Genomic DNA, 15,885 nt, shown 5'->3' with positions numbered 1-15,885 from the left:
GAAATTAGATTAGTAGTGACTTTCTTCATGCAGTTGTTAACTTCTCTCCAAGATGCTTTTGGCGTTTGGCCATTCCTATCTTTTCAGTTTCTAGCTTCCTCTTCTCTCTTTTCTTTCACTGCCTTTGCAATCTGGATTCTCAGGCCTAGAGTGTTCCTCCTCCTGCCCTTGCTTTTCCATCCTACAGCTACAAGCACCTTTGGTTTCTCCCTAGTTCCTCTTCTCCAATCCAGCAGAGGACCGCTTAAAGATAACTGCTTAATTCCAGGGGCCTCTGAATTTATCTGTGGGACTCACTTCAAAAAAAAGGAGTGGCAGCCTTGTCAATGCAACCAGAGCCAACCCATAAAACTCCTCCTTGAGGGAAATCTCCTGTAGAAGTATAAATTAGTGTGAACATCTTTAAACGTGAAACTAAACAGTTACCTGTCATTTGGATTCCTTCCCTCCTTTCTAATCTCTTTTTTATTTTCTCATTCCTCCTCCTCTTTCATCTTTAGAGTTGTCCATACTTTATGTTTGGCAACTAGACTTTTTCCTTCTCGGTGTTCAGGAATGAGAAAACATATATTTTAAAATAACCAAAAGCAATAGGGTGAAACGAAACCAGTGATGTGGTGATGAGTGGTATAATCGTGATTTTCAGCTCAAGCAGGCAAGGACGCAGCGGATGAGGGACTTGTGTCTGCCTCTGGCTCCTCACCTGGGATTGATGAAAGTTGGCTGGAATCAGGGCGTTAGAGAGAGGTTGCCAAATGGTCTTTTGCTCTTGTCTGACCAAGATATTCCTGTAGAATGATGGGGAATAATCAGCCTTGGAAAGGTTGTGACAGTGTGCATACACCCTTTTTGGGTTAGCTTTTCCAGCCAGTAAGAGAAAAATAAGCCTTTCCAATATTTATTGTAGGTCGGGGTGTTTTTTAAAGTTACAGTTATTGTTTTGCAAAGATAAATTATTACTGTGCTTTATTATTTCCTGGCTCACTTTACCGTAGGACTCCTTAGTGAATCTTCTCTGATGTAACACATTTCCTAACTTTAAAGGCAGAGTTGGAGCACATGCTTAGATTCTGTTTTACCATAGTAGTTGTTATGAAGGACAGAAAGAATAATTAAATCTCAGAAAGAAGCACTTACTTTTAAATCATGTGAAAGTGCTACTCCTAAGAAGGGTGAGTGTGAGTGAAGGGAGAGATGGACACATTTCAGAATTTCAAGCTGACAATGTTAACCAGTTTTTTCCTCATTTTGTTCTTCCTCTTGGGGGGCTGTATCAAAGTGAACAGTCAGAAAGTTGGCTTCAGGAGAAATATGATCCAGAAGGACTGAAAAATTACAAGCAAAATTGGTCTTGCATGATTAAAAATTGATGGGAATGTTCTTGTCTCCTAACTTGGCTTGCCGAGTGAGACTTGGGGATAATAAATCTTTATCTCTTTCACTTTCCTTCTTTTACTATAATTATTAGCACATATAAATCAAAGAATACAGTGAGTTTCTTAAGAATAACCTAATTCCAAATGCTTTGGCCTTTTTAATTTCATACTGAATATTATTCATTACCAGGCTAGAAAAATATGGAAAACTAGTGTTTATTCTCTTTGAATTGGTAATTCTGTCTGAATTCTGTCTGTTCAGTATTTTATCTGAAAAATCTTGATTTGGGATAAAAAGGTTATTTTACAAAGACATTTTCTATGAAAAACTATACTTGGTATTTCATAATTTTAATTGCTGGAGTATGAAATTTTTAAATGATATTATTTGTGTTAATAGCTCAGAGTTTGAAATACACATTTCAAATACAGTTCTGTATACATTGGGATTTTATCACCTTATTATATTACTTGTGATTATTGTTTATTGTAACATTTTCAAAACTTCAGACAAGTCTAGAGATAAGATTAATGACATCAATAGATCTGTAACTTAGATTGTAAACATTACAATATTTATGTCATTCTTTTTGGCTTAAATATTTTAGAGAACATTAAAGAAAATGACAGTTATTTCTAAATTCTTCAGTATGGATCCCTAAATTCATTCTCTAAAGAATATTTTTCCACATAGCAATATGAAAAATGGTTTTATCATTTCATTTATTACCCAGTCCACATTCAGATACTGGATTATTTGGAAACAGGTTTTATAGACTTTTTGTCCAAAGCAGTTTCAACTAATCAAGGAACACACACTACATTTGGTTATTTATCGTAACTATTTTTAATCTAGAAAGTACCTCTTTATTTATTTGTTTATTGAAATTGATTTGTTGAAGAACTAGATTGGCCATCTTGTAGAGTGTCCCTCCTCTTGAACTTTCAGATTGCTTTTTTATGGTGTCATGTAACTTTGTACTCTATCTCGTTTTTATTGTTGTTGCTTTTGGTTAGCTGAAAATTAGTTCTAAAGTCTTGCCTTAATTTGGTTATAGGTAACTATAACCAAATATGAAGAACTGAATGGCTTCTAAATACCACAGTTTTACTTCATACAGTTCTAGAGGCTGGGAAGTCCAAGGTTGAGGTGCCAGCATTTTTGACGTTTGATGAGAGCCTGCCTATTGGCTCATGGAATGGTGCCTTTCTTGCTGTGTTCTCAAGTACTAGAAGGCACTAGCGGCTCTCTGGAGTCTCTTTTATTAGTCCTTGTCCTAGTCATGAGGATTCTGCCCTCAGAACCATGTCATCCTTTAAAAGCCTTACCTCCTAGTAAGCTTGGGGTTTAGGATCTCAACATGTGAGTGGGGGAGGGGGATAGCATTCAGTCCCATTGTGAATCTTAGAACATTTTTCTTAAAAACAATATTTTATGGTGCTGTTTATTGGGGTCGCATCTCATCAGGAAACACAACCTCTGGATGCTGGGATTGTTGCAGGTTATGGTAGTTCCTGCCTGTGTCCTTCATTACTTCCCCAAGTCCAGCCAGCCGGCTAGGTGAACTTTGTACCATGTGCATATTCGGTTACTTATCAACCGTTACTCAGTTGTCTTAGCATTCATTAAGGATTATTTCTTGGGTTATTAGGAATTTCAAAATGGTGCTGTTTCCTAATTTCCTAATTCCATTAGCTGGCGTTTTCTTATAAACTAGATGTTTTACTCTTAACAGGACTGTTTGGTTATCCTACATAATGAATTCTTTCTGGAATGTCAGATTCTTTCTCTCTAATTGCCAGTTTTCAGAGGGAGAATGTGGTTTAGGCACTACCCTCACAAATGAATTTTATGACAAACAACTTCTGTTTCACTTTCATTTTTTAAATATCACATCCTGCATTTTTATGTGTCCAGTTTCAGTGTATCACTAGATTAGTCAATGAGAAGATGGTTTTACTTGTTTTTTGTATTTTTTGTGGTGTTATATGAATTTATCTAAAAAATTCTCAGAATTACTTTAATTCACCTCAAAGTTATATATATATATTATAGTATACTTATCTGTATGTGGATGCATATATCAATAATATGTATATTACTGAAGTGGATTTGTGGAAGAAGTATGGTTAGTTATCCTGTAGAATGTCCCCTCCTCTGGAATAATATGTCGTATAGAATGAAATAAAAAATAAGTAGTAAATTATATTATGTAAATGAACTATGAACAAGCTTAGTTTGTAACCAATTTTTAAAGATATTTATTTATTTATGTTTTACAGCACTAGGGGTTGAACTCATTGTCTTCATAGAGACCTAACAACCTCAACTTTTAAAAAAAAGGTTGTTTTTTTAAAACTTGGAATGAAGGTCTTGCCAAATTTCCCAGGCTAGGTTTGCCCTTGAGATCTGCCTCAGCCTTTCAGAGGGCTGAGATTACAGGCCTGTGCCATTACACCCAGGTCCAGTATTTTTTTCCCTAGTCAGATTCTATTGGTACATTTTAGGTGTATATATTGATCACATTCATTCTAGAGAATTTATACCTATATATGATGTAACTTGATCCTAGTTGTTCTTTGATCCTGTTTTTGTTTCCATCTGCTTGAGACCCTCATCAGTAATTTAGATCTAAGGGAGACTAAAAGTTAAATGCAACTTAATGGCTACAAAAATGTCCTTACCCTTCCTGGTTGAGTCTACCTCCAACTAAGAGCAATCTCTTGATTTCTCTTGTTTAAATCTTCTTGCTTAGCTAACTGCCTTGAATTTTGGGAAGATGGTGCCATTGTGTCTCCCTCCAATGTTTCTGACTTTTCCTAGAGTCTTCTTTGTCTGGACATGACATTCTATAACATTATTGTCCAATGGTGACTTTCTCCGATGGTGGAAATCTATAGTCTCCTCTGTGCTCTGCTCTAAGCACAGGTGACTGCTGAACGTTTGAAATACAGCTCGTGTGACTGAAGAACTGGATCTTACATTTTGTTTTACTTAAAAAAGTAGAACTTCAAATAACTGTGAGAGTTTAGTCGCTCCTCTACTGGACAGCACAGGTCTATAATTTAGCATTTAAAATTTGCTTCTGTTGTTTCAAAACATGGAATTGAAATGTTATACTCTAAAACAACCACAGGCAAAACAGAGGTAGATGACCAGATACTGTACATTTACCAGATTTGTTAATGCTGTATCCCTAGCGGTAATGAAGTGTGGCAGGAAAGCCCTGTACCCCCATCTGGAAGGCTGCGTCTCCTTTTTTTCCCTAGCTTTACCACATGTTGCAGGGCTGATAGTTTAATTTCTTGAAACCACTTATGTCCTCACTTGTAAGTTGTATGTGGCAGTATCACTAAATTATCCTAAGAATCAAATGAAGCACTGCCTATGAACACACTTTGTAATAATATGTATAACCCCAGTTAAAAGTAAAGAGAATTGTTATGATCAACTGCATATATTTCAAATCGATGTAATTTGACTATATGTATGGAGTGAAGCCTGTAGTGCTCCCCTTGGCCAACAGCTTGTAACTCAGTTGCAAGTATTAGCCAAGAGAAAATCCATTTGTTGAAGAGCTGTGCATTGTATCAGCCACAAGTTAATTAGCAATGATGATCAGAGTGTACAGTCTGAAGCATGGTGATATGAGGAAGGCTGGGTCAGTTGGAGAGTTCAGAAAGATGCTTGCACAGGTTCTTTTGGATTCCAATTTGGCCAAGAAAAGCCGGTTGCTATGTTAGAACACACTTGGCTTGACATTTAGGAGCATTATCTGTGGAACAGATCTTGGTGTGTCCCAAAGACAAGGAACATGGATTCCAAGGAGCATAGAGCAAAGTAGAGCATGGTAGAGGGTGGGAAACTGGGAGGGCAGAGAAGGGAGCAAGACGGGAAGACTCGTGCTTCAATAACTAAGACTGTTTCCTGCAGCAGATCTGGAAGCCTGGAGGTGGGTGGCACCACATCATGTGTGTAAAAGGGAAAAAGAGCAGGATGATGACTTCTCTGGCCGGGCATGTTCATCTTGGGTCAACTACAGAAGAGGTGGATGGAGTGATCTGTTATATTGTAGACATTATGGAGGACAGGTTCCTGATGTATTAGAAAGCCCTAAAGAGCCTTCCATAACTTTAGCTTGCTTCTCTTTCTGAGTGCTTTTACCCGATTTTGGAACTAAGAAATCTATCATCTGAACAACAGCAGACTTTAGGGAGCCCTGGGCCCCATTTATCTTCCTGTTTGAATTAGTGTGCTCTGGATACTTTTAGCTGCTAGTCTTCATTCACTTTTTTATGGAATGGTCAAAAGAGTGAGAGAGGTTTTGAGAACAGCTGGGCCCTCCCAGTTGCTAGGATGGTTATTTTAAGCTTTGTTTAATGCGTCCAGAGACCCAGATGGCATTTTTAACTAAGCTGCTTTATTAAATCTTGTGATAAAATATAATGATGTTTATTGAAAAGGCAGACACACATCAGCAACGTTATGTGTGAAACTTGTCCTGGGAATTTTTTTATAAAACATCTGCTCTGCTTGGGCTCTCTGTAAATGCTAGAAGTTTGCTAGTTTCTATATAGACTTGAGGACTAGAAGTTGGAAGCTACTTTTGGAGAAGACCAAGCATATGTATTGAATTAATCAATCTCAGTGCTCATTTTTGGATTCAGCAACTCTTCTCTTTGACAACAGTAACATGAACAAGCACTGTAATAGAATTTTAACAAGATTGTTTTAGAATAATAGGCAGGAAAACACAGATCTAATTTGTCTGGGGATTTTAAAATTGAAGTTAGAAAACTAGTGCTTCAGTATCATGCATCAGTTTGGAGCTAATTTGAATACATTCAAGACTTGGTCAGTGTATTTTTAGTGCTTATACTTATATAGCTAAAAGGGGAATTTTTAGGCTTTTTCATTTGATTTGGTTTTGTTGGTAATCAAAAAGAGGGTATCTAGAATACAGTGTATGTAGGGCTTGCTAACATGAATATTTACAGTTTCTGAGTCATTGAATATCTTTCATCTCTTACATTTTTGGTGACATCAACTTTTGGGCTAATCTCTCTATTTATATGAAGTGAAGATTTTCAGGAACAGTCAACTCCCAAAGAAGTTTTTTTACTTGGCCAAAGTTATGGAAGTTTCAGACTTTATATTCTTTTTCAAGCATATACCAAGAAGTATTTTATACAAATATAATGTCTAATTGTTCTATTCTAATGAGAGCCCCAGTTTTCAACTATTGGTAGCTTGCTTTCCATTTAAGTATTCCTAACAGAAAGAAAAAAAAAACCCAGAATATTAGAGGTTTTTTTTTCTTTTATATTTGACAAAAGACTTCACAAAATACTGGGAAAAGGATTTTACAGTGAATGATTAACTTATAAGATGCTCTTCCAAATCAATAATAAAGTACAAACAATTCAACGCCAACCAGCATTGTCATAAAATACATGGAAACATGTTTAACATCATTAATAACCAGATCTTTTTTTGTATTACTAGGGATTAAATTCACACCTTTGCATTGAGTTATATCTGAAGCTCCCTTTAAAACTTTTAAATTTTGGGGGCTGGGGATTTAGCTCAGCGGCATAAGCGCCTGCCTTGCAAGCAGGCAGTCGTGAGTTCGATCCCTTGTACCAATAAAAATGAAAAAGACAAAAAAAAACAAAAAAAAACAACCAAAAAACAAAAAAACAAAAAACAAAACAAAACAAAAATTTTAAAGTTTGAATCAGCATCTCACTGAGTCACTGAGTTGCCCCGTTGGGGCTTGAACTTGAGCTCATCCCACTTATCCTCCCAGAGTTCTGGAATTGCAAGCGGGCACCATTATATGTGGGTTAGTTCATTCACTGGTAAAAAATTCCAGCATTAATATATTGATGTTAGTTAGGGTCAGGCAATTTAGTGGTACCTACCTAAATCAATGAAGTACTTGTCCAACAAACCAAGCATCTTTTAAGAACCTATCTAGATTTTCTAGCACAAATACGTGAACTTGTAGGTACCAGAATATTTACTGCAGCATTTTAATAAGGAAAATTCAGAAACAATCTATGTGTTCAATAGCAGAGAGCAGGTATAATAATTTGTGACACAACCACATAGTGAGTACTGTAGAGATCTATAAGCAAAGGAAGGAACATGTGAATGGCAGTTTAGCAGGTGAAAAAAGCAATTGGTGGAGTGTTACATGTAGGATGACCTCACATTTGCACATTTATATGTAGAAGATGGGAATAAGCAGTCAGCAGTGTGTGTGTGTGTGGTGTGTGAGACGGGGTAGGGAGTAGGAGCTGTTTCCTTCTATTGCATGTGTTTCTCTTTATTAAAATAATCACCGATGTGTATATATTGCTTCCACAATTGAAGCACATCAGTGAAAAGTGGTAAGCCAGCTGGATGCTTGGCTACTTTTGAGACTTACGCAGGAGCACGGCTTTAGCCCATGAGTTTGAGGCCAGCCTGAGCATCACAGAAAGACCTCATTTTACAAAAAAGAACAAAAAGAGAGGATAAGGAGAAGAGGAGGAAATGGGATCATCCCCCCTGTACATCTTCCAAGGTTGTTGGGAGGTTTAAATATAATGTTAGATTGTTAATTATTTTTATGTAGTCGTATGACATGATTATTACTAGTGTATTTTGCTCTGATTTAAAGGAGAAGAAGGGCATGTACATGTGCTTTTTTAGTCACAGTGGCTTTCCTAGCCAGACGGCGCCTCTCGATGTGGTGAGCATGGTTGCTGAGTGGCTTTCCAATGAACAGGGAATTTCTGCATGCTGTTGGTGAAGCCTGGGTTGGTCCCTGCCTCCTCCTGCCCCTCCACCCAGTGCCCATGCGGCACGCTCACCCTGCTGTGGCACTCGGGGTGGCAGCAGCTGCTGGCACACAGAGTTTAACTTGGCAGGGAGGACAGTTGTGGCTTGGTCTGTGCATTGAGCCGAGTCGATGCCATGGCTTTGTGTCTTAAGGCTCCAGGCTATGCCAAGAGCAGAGCCCCCCCCCCCCCCCAATGCTCCACTGCCCCTTCCTGAGGCCGGATCTTAATCTGCTCATTTCATGAGGATTCTCAAAGTTAATGGACTGGGCCATGTGAGAGATGATGGAGAGGCCCAGGCCGCGCAGAGGCCAATAGACTCCATGCTAATCTGCTGAGCGGTCTGAAAATGCACAGCTGCGGGAGCTTGCCACACTCTCAAGCATTTCGTCGGGATGTTTGTCGGGGGGCCTGTTCCTGCAGCCCTGCCGAATGTTTGGTTAAGAGGCGAAATCTTTTTTTGGACAGGATCTCTCGAATGTACAGTGACAGATGCAATTGTGGAAGACCCAGCTTGCTATCATAAATAACAGTAAATGGTTTAATCTTGCTGAGTTGTAAATCTATGATTGCCGGGAGTCTTTGGTTCACTGGAACTATGACGGGGTGGGGGCCACCGAGTGAGCGGGCAGTTATTTTCCAACTGAGCAGGAACGCGTCTGATGGGATTTATTTAAAAATTCATATAAATGTATTTTAATTGATCTTAATTGATTGTGCACACTACTTACCACTACTCAGAAACAGCACATCACTGTAAAGATTGCTTTTTGCAGTATTGGGGATAGAACCCAGGGCCTCATGCATACTAGGCAAGGGCTCTGTCACCAAGCCGTATCCCCAGAGCTGAGATTTAAAAAATTTATATATATATATAATATATATGTTCTGCCTATATACATGTCCTACCTGTGAAGATGCTGAGATACTGTTTTTTTAAAATTTTATTTTAAAGAGAGTAAAATTAAACATAACAAAACAGATCTTAAGAAAACAATGTAAGAGACACAGATTTCAAAGCCAGACAACTGGAGATCTTCACCTTCTATCATGTTTTCTTCCAAATAGTTGTCCAAATCTTCACATACAATGAATTATTACAAAACAAAATAGTATAAAACTGATCAGAACAGGATGATGAAGGCATTTTAGGTCTTTAAGAACAGACAATAGGGAAGTCAACAATGGCTGTCATAATGTCTCTCATTCTCAACCTCATGTATGTTGAAATTAAACAAAACAAAACAGACTAAAATCACTCTGAACAAAGAATAATAGTATTGCTGGATTTCACATCATGATACTATGGAATCAGCACTGGGTACCTTAGTGTCTCTTTTTCTTCAAAGTAGCTGTTCATGTCATCATGCATTATATAATCAGTTCTCATAAACTGTTTAGAAGTTCTACGCATGCATGAGTCTTTACATGTATACCTATCCTTTCTGTATTAGAGGGAAAAACAAAACCAAAACAAGACAAGACAAAACAAAATAAATTCCTAGAAAAACACGAAATGAAAAAGACATATAAACAGCAATAGCAAAGAGCCCAGAACACTGACAATATAGACCTTCAAAACAAGGTGGTAGGAGCATAACTAGGGTTGTTATTTTACACAATGATCTTCAAGAGTTCCTCAGATCACTGTACAGTAATATGCACAATTGTTCCAATCCATGAATGTTACTATTTTGTTCTGAGAACTTACAGAATTTCTAGCACAATCATCTTAGCTATCCTAAGTAAGATTTTGTTCTGTTTTGGATAAACATACACACATTCTCCAGGTATTTTCTCATAGGTATGTATGAGTTGTGTCTACTTGTGCAAGTGGTATTTTTCTAGCTTGACACGTAGCTTGTTTGTTTGCCCAGGACCCAGTCACCTCTCCTACCCCCAGCAGAGCTTTGCCTTTTTCCCTGGGTATTTAAGAAAAGGGTAGAACAGACTCCTGAATGTCAGAAATGTTTGAAGAAGACTATGGAAAACCAGCCGAGGAGAATGAATAACCCCTGAAGATCTACATCTCTGTGAGGATATGTGGAACTTGTGCTGAGCTGGATGGAATGAGAGCAGTGCCAGACTGATTGTTCCAGGCAGGAATCTGCCTTGCGAGGGCAGTTTTGTGCCCAGGTAGGCCAGCAGTTGGCCTGGTACATACAAGTGGACCGTGCCAGTCAGAGGTGTAGAAGAGGGTGAGAAAAGAAGATCCAGGTCAGGATGGACGGAGATACTGGCCGTGGACTTCAGTGGCCTCTTAGTGAGCAAGTTTGGTGGTTAAGTAAGGAAGATACTGTAGTTATGCAAACATATTTAACTGATTTGCTGCTTAATTATTGGCAAACTCGATCCTGTGTAATATATACTACACTAAGGGTTTAGCTTTCAAACAGTTTTTAGTTTTACTTATAAAATTTGAGGTGAAAGAACATGTGTGTTGAACAACCAGTGATAGGACATTGGAATAACCAAATATTATATAGCAATTAAAATAATGTGGAAGAATAGTCAGTGACATAAAAAGAAAAGGTTGAGGAAAAGGATAGTCATATTAAGTGAATAATATAATGGCTTCTTTTGTAAAAATGCACAAATATATAAGTTAAACAGAGACAGAGAACAAGGCACATGGACCAAAGCTGTAAACAGAAATGTTAATGGTGATCACTTTTAAATGGGTGGGTAGCAAATCAGTTAGTTTTTTCTTGGTTATGTGTATTTCTTAAATGCTCACAAAAAACATGGATGTATATTTTATGTTTAGGAAAACATTTCAAGTTAGTAAAATATCGACCATACCTGTAATGCTTTCATTCTTTTGTTTTAACTGGTTTTATACTATTTTGTTTTGTTTGAATTCATTGTGTGTTTGAAGGTATGGACAGCTATTTCAAAGAAAACAAGAGACATTATGGTAGCCACGGTTGATTTCCTGTTGTCTAGTTTTGAAATCCTGTGCTGTTTGCATTGTTTTGTTCTGATTTGCTTTGTTCTGTTTTGTTTGGTTTACTTTCTTTAAAAAAGAATACCAACCACAACAATTCATTCAATTCCTATGCAGAAATGACTCCAGCAGAGAAGGCAAGCGAAATTTACTGAGTGCCAACAGCAGGACACTGAGCTGCAGAGGCTGTGTCCGGTCACCCTGCATCACACTGTGATCTTTTCCATAACACAGCCAAGATACAGCAGGATTCATGATCTTGCCTAGAGTCAGTGTAGGTGGTAGGTAGCAAAGTTGTTTTTTCTGTCCTTTTCCATTAGAACCTAGCTGTTTTCAGGGCACTCAGCGCTGGTGTCTTGGTCCAGGCAGACGCAGTGGACATTTGGTGTTCTGATCCCAGTGTTTAACTGGGGCGATTACTCATAAAAGAGCAGTAAGTGGAGCCCTTCCTTGTTTTACTGAGTCAGGCCTTATAAGGTAAAGATTCCAGAGCATTTCCCAAGCATTGAATTACCTGGCTACTGGGAGGGACACAGCATCCAATTTTTATCTCATTTTGAAGCCAATGAAAATTAGATTTCCTGATCTCAGTGAAATCTTCAGCTTGAGTAGGTTAATTGAGAAACAGAACTTGGGCCAAACTTGTAGATGCCTGCGAATTTTTGCTCTTGCTCAGGTATGAGGAGTCGCATGAGAAATCCATGCTGTTTTGGTTCAAATGTGCTCATAGTCCTCCCTCTAGCTGAGTGTAAAGGCTTCCAGGGATACAGGAAATCAGGGATGAGCCCCATTGCTCCCATCTGGTCACCATGTAAGCAAGCCTAGAAAGGCACAATTATCCCTGTGCAAAGGGAGAAGTGCCCTGATGTCTTTGCCTTGAATCTGTTACTTCTCAAAATTCTACTTAGTTGTGTCCTGCTTACTCATCAGCATTGCTGCTTAAAGACTGGCACCCCTCTGACAGCTGGACCTGAAAGAGAGAAGGCTGCAATACCCAGGAGCTCAGCCTTGGTCCAAGAGTGGGGTGTGTGTGTATATGTGTGTGTGCGCATGCGTCTGTGTGTCCCTTTACAGTGAGAGTCCAGGAAATACACATCTTTGTGTTTATGACTGTCTATAGTACTTTGTAAGTGGACGTGCTGGTGTCTGTGTGGTCCAGTAAAACACTATGAACCATCAAGGAAATCTCTGTTTATTGCTCTCTTCGATTTCCACACTTCCCTGTGGGATAACCTCCCATTACAGGGACATGAATCTATTACAGGGGTGTGACCAGTGAATGGAGCACACCGAGGAATTTGTCATCTGTACTTTTTTGTTCTCCCTTTCTCTTTCTTCCTTCCTTTCTTTCTTTAGAAATGACTTATTTAAAGTCAAAAGAGAATTGTAAAAGGAAGTCACTTAAGAGAGTTCACAAGTGAAAATAATTCTGCTTTCATTAGTGTTACAGGGGAAAACTCAAAGTTGAAATTCTGCATCTGTTCTGAAATCTTAACCTCAGGGTTTAAATTGTAACATCTCTCCTCTCTAGGACTTTAATTTGAGCTAATTAGAAACTGAACTCATACTAAATCTAATTTAGAGCAGTTCTACAAAAAGAGTCATCAGAAATAAAATCATTTAAAAAGTAGTTTCACGTAGTAGGTGATGTGAGGAACAGATGTGCCGGGGGCAGCTTTTGGGTCCTGGTTTCTCTTTGTCAGACACTGTCTGTAGTGTGTGGAGCGGCATGCTGGTCTGCCTGGTACTTGCTGTGTTCCTCTATGTGTGTGTGGGGGAAACAATTATATATCTAGAGAGGTGAAGGCTGCTGGAAAGTACTGGCGTCAAGTTAGACAGAGACCCTAAATGACTGTGTGAGGGAAACGGTGGTGATCACAGGCTGCTTCCTACTGTGTCTCCTTCTCCACCTGTTTCAAGTCACAGCCAAGTAGGAGCAAGCCCATGTGTCTGCCTACCTGGCCACAGGTGCTGGAAGGGGCACGGGTCTGCAGGGGCCATGGAATGTGTTCAGGTGTCTAACTGTGGATCCTGGCACATTTATCTATGTCCTCCAAGGTTAGGGAGGAGACTAGGGTCTACCTTGCGCCCACTCCAAGAATCAGCTGAAGGAAATGTTCTTTAGTGGCAGTGAGGTCCCTCCGGGTGAGTCCCCCTTCTGCAGGGCTTGGTGGAGTTTTCCCTGACACAGTGTGGGAGGGTCAGGGAGGGGCCAGCAGAACGCCATAGTTTGGCTCTGTCCCACCTGTGGTCTGGGTTTCACTCAGATATAAACGTCAAACGTTGTCTGCTTTAATGCTGTAAACAAAACCAAACACAGTTATGTAAGGAGACCATCTTTTCCTTACAAGGTTACAGTGTGCTACTTTGCCAAAGGGTAGGATTCTTAGGACATTTCCAGAAAGTTGAATGTACTTTAAAAGAGAACCTGACATCTAAAAAATAATTTTCAAGTTTGGAGAGAAGTACGGGATTTGGAGAAGACAATAGTATTGTCTGTGTCGTGTTTAATTTTTGTTTTTTGAACTGGGGATCAAACTCATGACTTTGCACTCACACTTGTCAGGCAGGCGCTTAGGCCACTGAGCTAAATCCCCAGCAGCACCCCACCAAAAAAGGTCACCAACAAAGTGAAAAGAAAAGCCACAGAGTAGGAAAAAATTTTAGATAGTTGAGCCTCAGACAAGGGACTTATATGTAGAACATATAAAGTACTAAAAAAAAAAAAAAAACCCCTCTAAATTCAAAGACCCAATCCCAAAATGGGCATCTGATAAACACTTCTCGGATGAAGAAATACAAATGGTAAATAAATATAGGAAAAAATGTTCAACATCATTTGTAATTTGAGAGATGCAGATTAAAACAACACTGAGTTTCCATCTCACTCTGGAAAGCATGGCTATCATCAAGTCAACCAGTAACAAATGCTGGCAGGGCTGTGAGGAAAAGGGACCTTTCCACTCTTGGTGGCAGTGAAACTGGTGCAACCACTGTGGAAATCGGGATGGAGATTCCTCAAAAGACCAGGATTAGAGGTCCCATTGGACCTAGCTATTCCCCTTCTGGGTATCTTCCCAGAAGAATTAACAACATCATACCACAGTGATATATGTGTATCTGTATGCAGCAGCACGATTTGTAATAGCTAAATCTTGGAAACAAAAACCAAATGCCCATCAACTGAGGAATGGATAAAATATATGATCTTTTTATACAATGGAGTACTACTCAGACATAAAGAAGGCTAAACTTGAGACTTTTATAGGTAAATGGATGCAGCTTGAGACTATAATCTTTTCTTTAAAATAATTTTAAATTCTGATTTTTAAAATATTTAAGATTTTATTAGTACATGTTTACAGTACATGATGATTATATTCACTGTGGGGAGTTGATGCATGTACATAACAGCTTGATTCTTTTTTATTTTTCCTTACCCTCCCTTCCCTTCCCTTCCTAATCTTTTTTCTTAAACCATCCATATTTCGAGTTGAAAATTTACTCAAGTACCATTACTTACCTTAACTTTCTTAAACGGAGTATATATTACCTTTCAAAAACAAGAAATAACTGAAATTTAATGATGTAAAAATTTATAATCTCTTACTTAATGAATGAACTGTACATATTTATTCCTGCATTTTAAAAAGCCTTTGTTCAAAGTGTGTATAATTTTATATTGTAAGAGCATATAAATAATTTTTATTCGACATATTTAAATTTCATTTTTAAGTATTGCCTCTTTTTTTTTGTACCACTTAAGAAAAATGTAGATTGTTACAGCATACACTCCTGAAAGGTAGTTCATTTTTATTGCCTAAACAGCAATTTGAAGTTGTTTTTTACTTACAATAAATAGTGACGCAAGGAAGTTCCTGGTGGGCCAAAACTTCCATTTTTTATAACTACCACTGCAGAAAATATCTTTCTGTATGTGCTTTTCACTCTTTAAGGATTATTTCTGTGAGAATAATCCTGAAAAATGGGAGATACAGAAAATTATTAACAAAAGTGGAGAATTTTTCAGATTCTTAGATCTCCACATGATGATGGTGGCTAAATTATATTTATTGCTATGTTGGCAGCACTTTCTGTATTGCCAGTTTCATGGTAGATACTCTGAAAAATGAATCGAATGACTACAAAAATTTTAATGAATATATGGAAAATAACTTATTATGGCTCTGGATAATGGATGAAACTATTGCATTGTGTGTTTCTTGGCCCTGCTGCCTGCTAAATTATAAAATGTAGAGAAGTGGAGTTGTTCTTGAGTCTTTTCTTTACCACTTCTGTATCAGCCACTGAGTGCTGGTTAAGAAATTCCCACAAAGCCTAGTGGCTCAGAACAGCTTCATGTATTCATTACCCCTCACTGTGTCTCTGAGAGAGGATGAGTTATTTCGGCTTGGGGGTCACTTGTTGGTAGGTGTTTTCATGTTAATAATTGGTGGGGGCTGGAGTATCCATTGGAAACTGGCTCACTCGTGAGGCTGGCATTGGTGCTTGCCGTTGGCAGGAGCTGCTCGGGGTCTTCATGGTGTGGCAGCTTTCCTGCAGCTTCCCCAGAATGAGCAGTCCAAGAGGCCATTTGGGAGGCTGAGTAACATAGCTCCTGTCTTCTGCATTTCTTTTTTTTTTTTTTGTATGAGGGATCGAACTCATGACCTTGAGCTTGCCAGGAGGTGCTTATGCCACTGAGCTAAATCCCTGGCTGTCTTCTGTATTTTG

The 15,885-nt window shown here is 38.6% G+C and overlaps 1 protein-coding gene across 2 annotated transcripts in view; it reads left to right on the top strand.

Moving 5' to 3' along the window:
• Pgm5 (phosphoglucomutase 5) overlaps nucleotides 1–15,885 on the top strand; it is a 173,222-nt gene that overhangs the window by 1,231 nt on the left and 156,106 nt on the right. The gene's annotated exons all lie outside the window — the stretch shown is intronic.

Source organism: Cavia porcellus, unplaced genomic scaffold (genome assembly GCF_034190915.1).
Source record: "Cavia porcellus strain 051 isolate PalLab524CR breed Dunkin Hartley unplaced genomic scaffold, mCavPor4.1 scaffold_1, whole genome shotgun sequence".
In the NCBI taxonomy this organism is placed as follows: domain Eukaryota; kingdom Metazoa; phylum Chordata; class Mammalia; order Rodentia; family Caviidae; genus Cavia; species Cavia porcellus.
The sequence above is the reverse complement of the archived record's forward strand: the minus strand, read 5'-3'. Positions and strand labels throughout refer to the sequence as shown.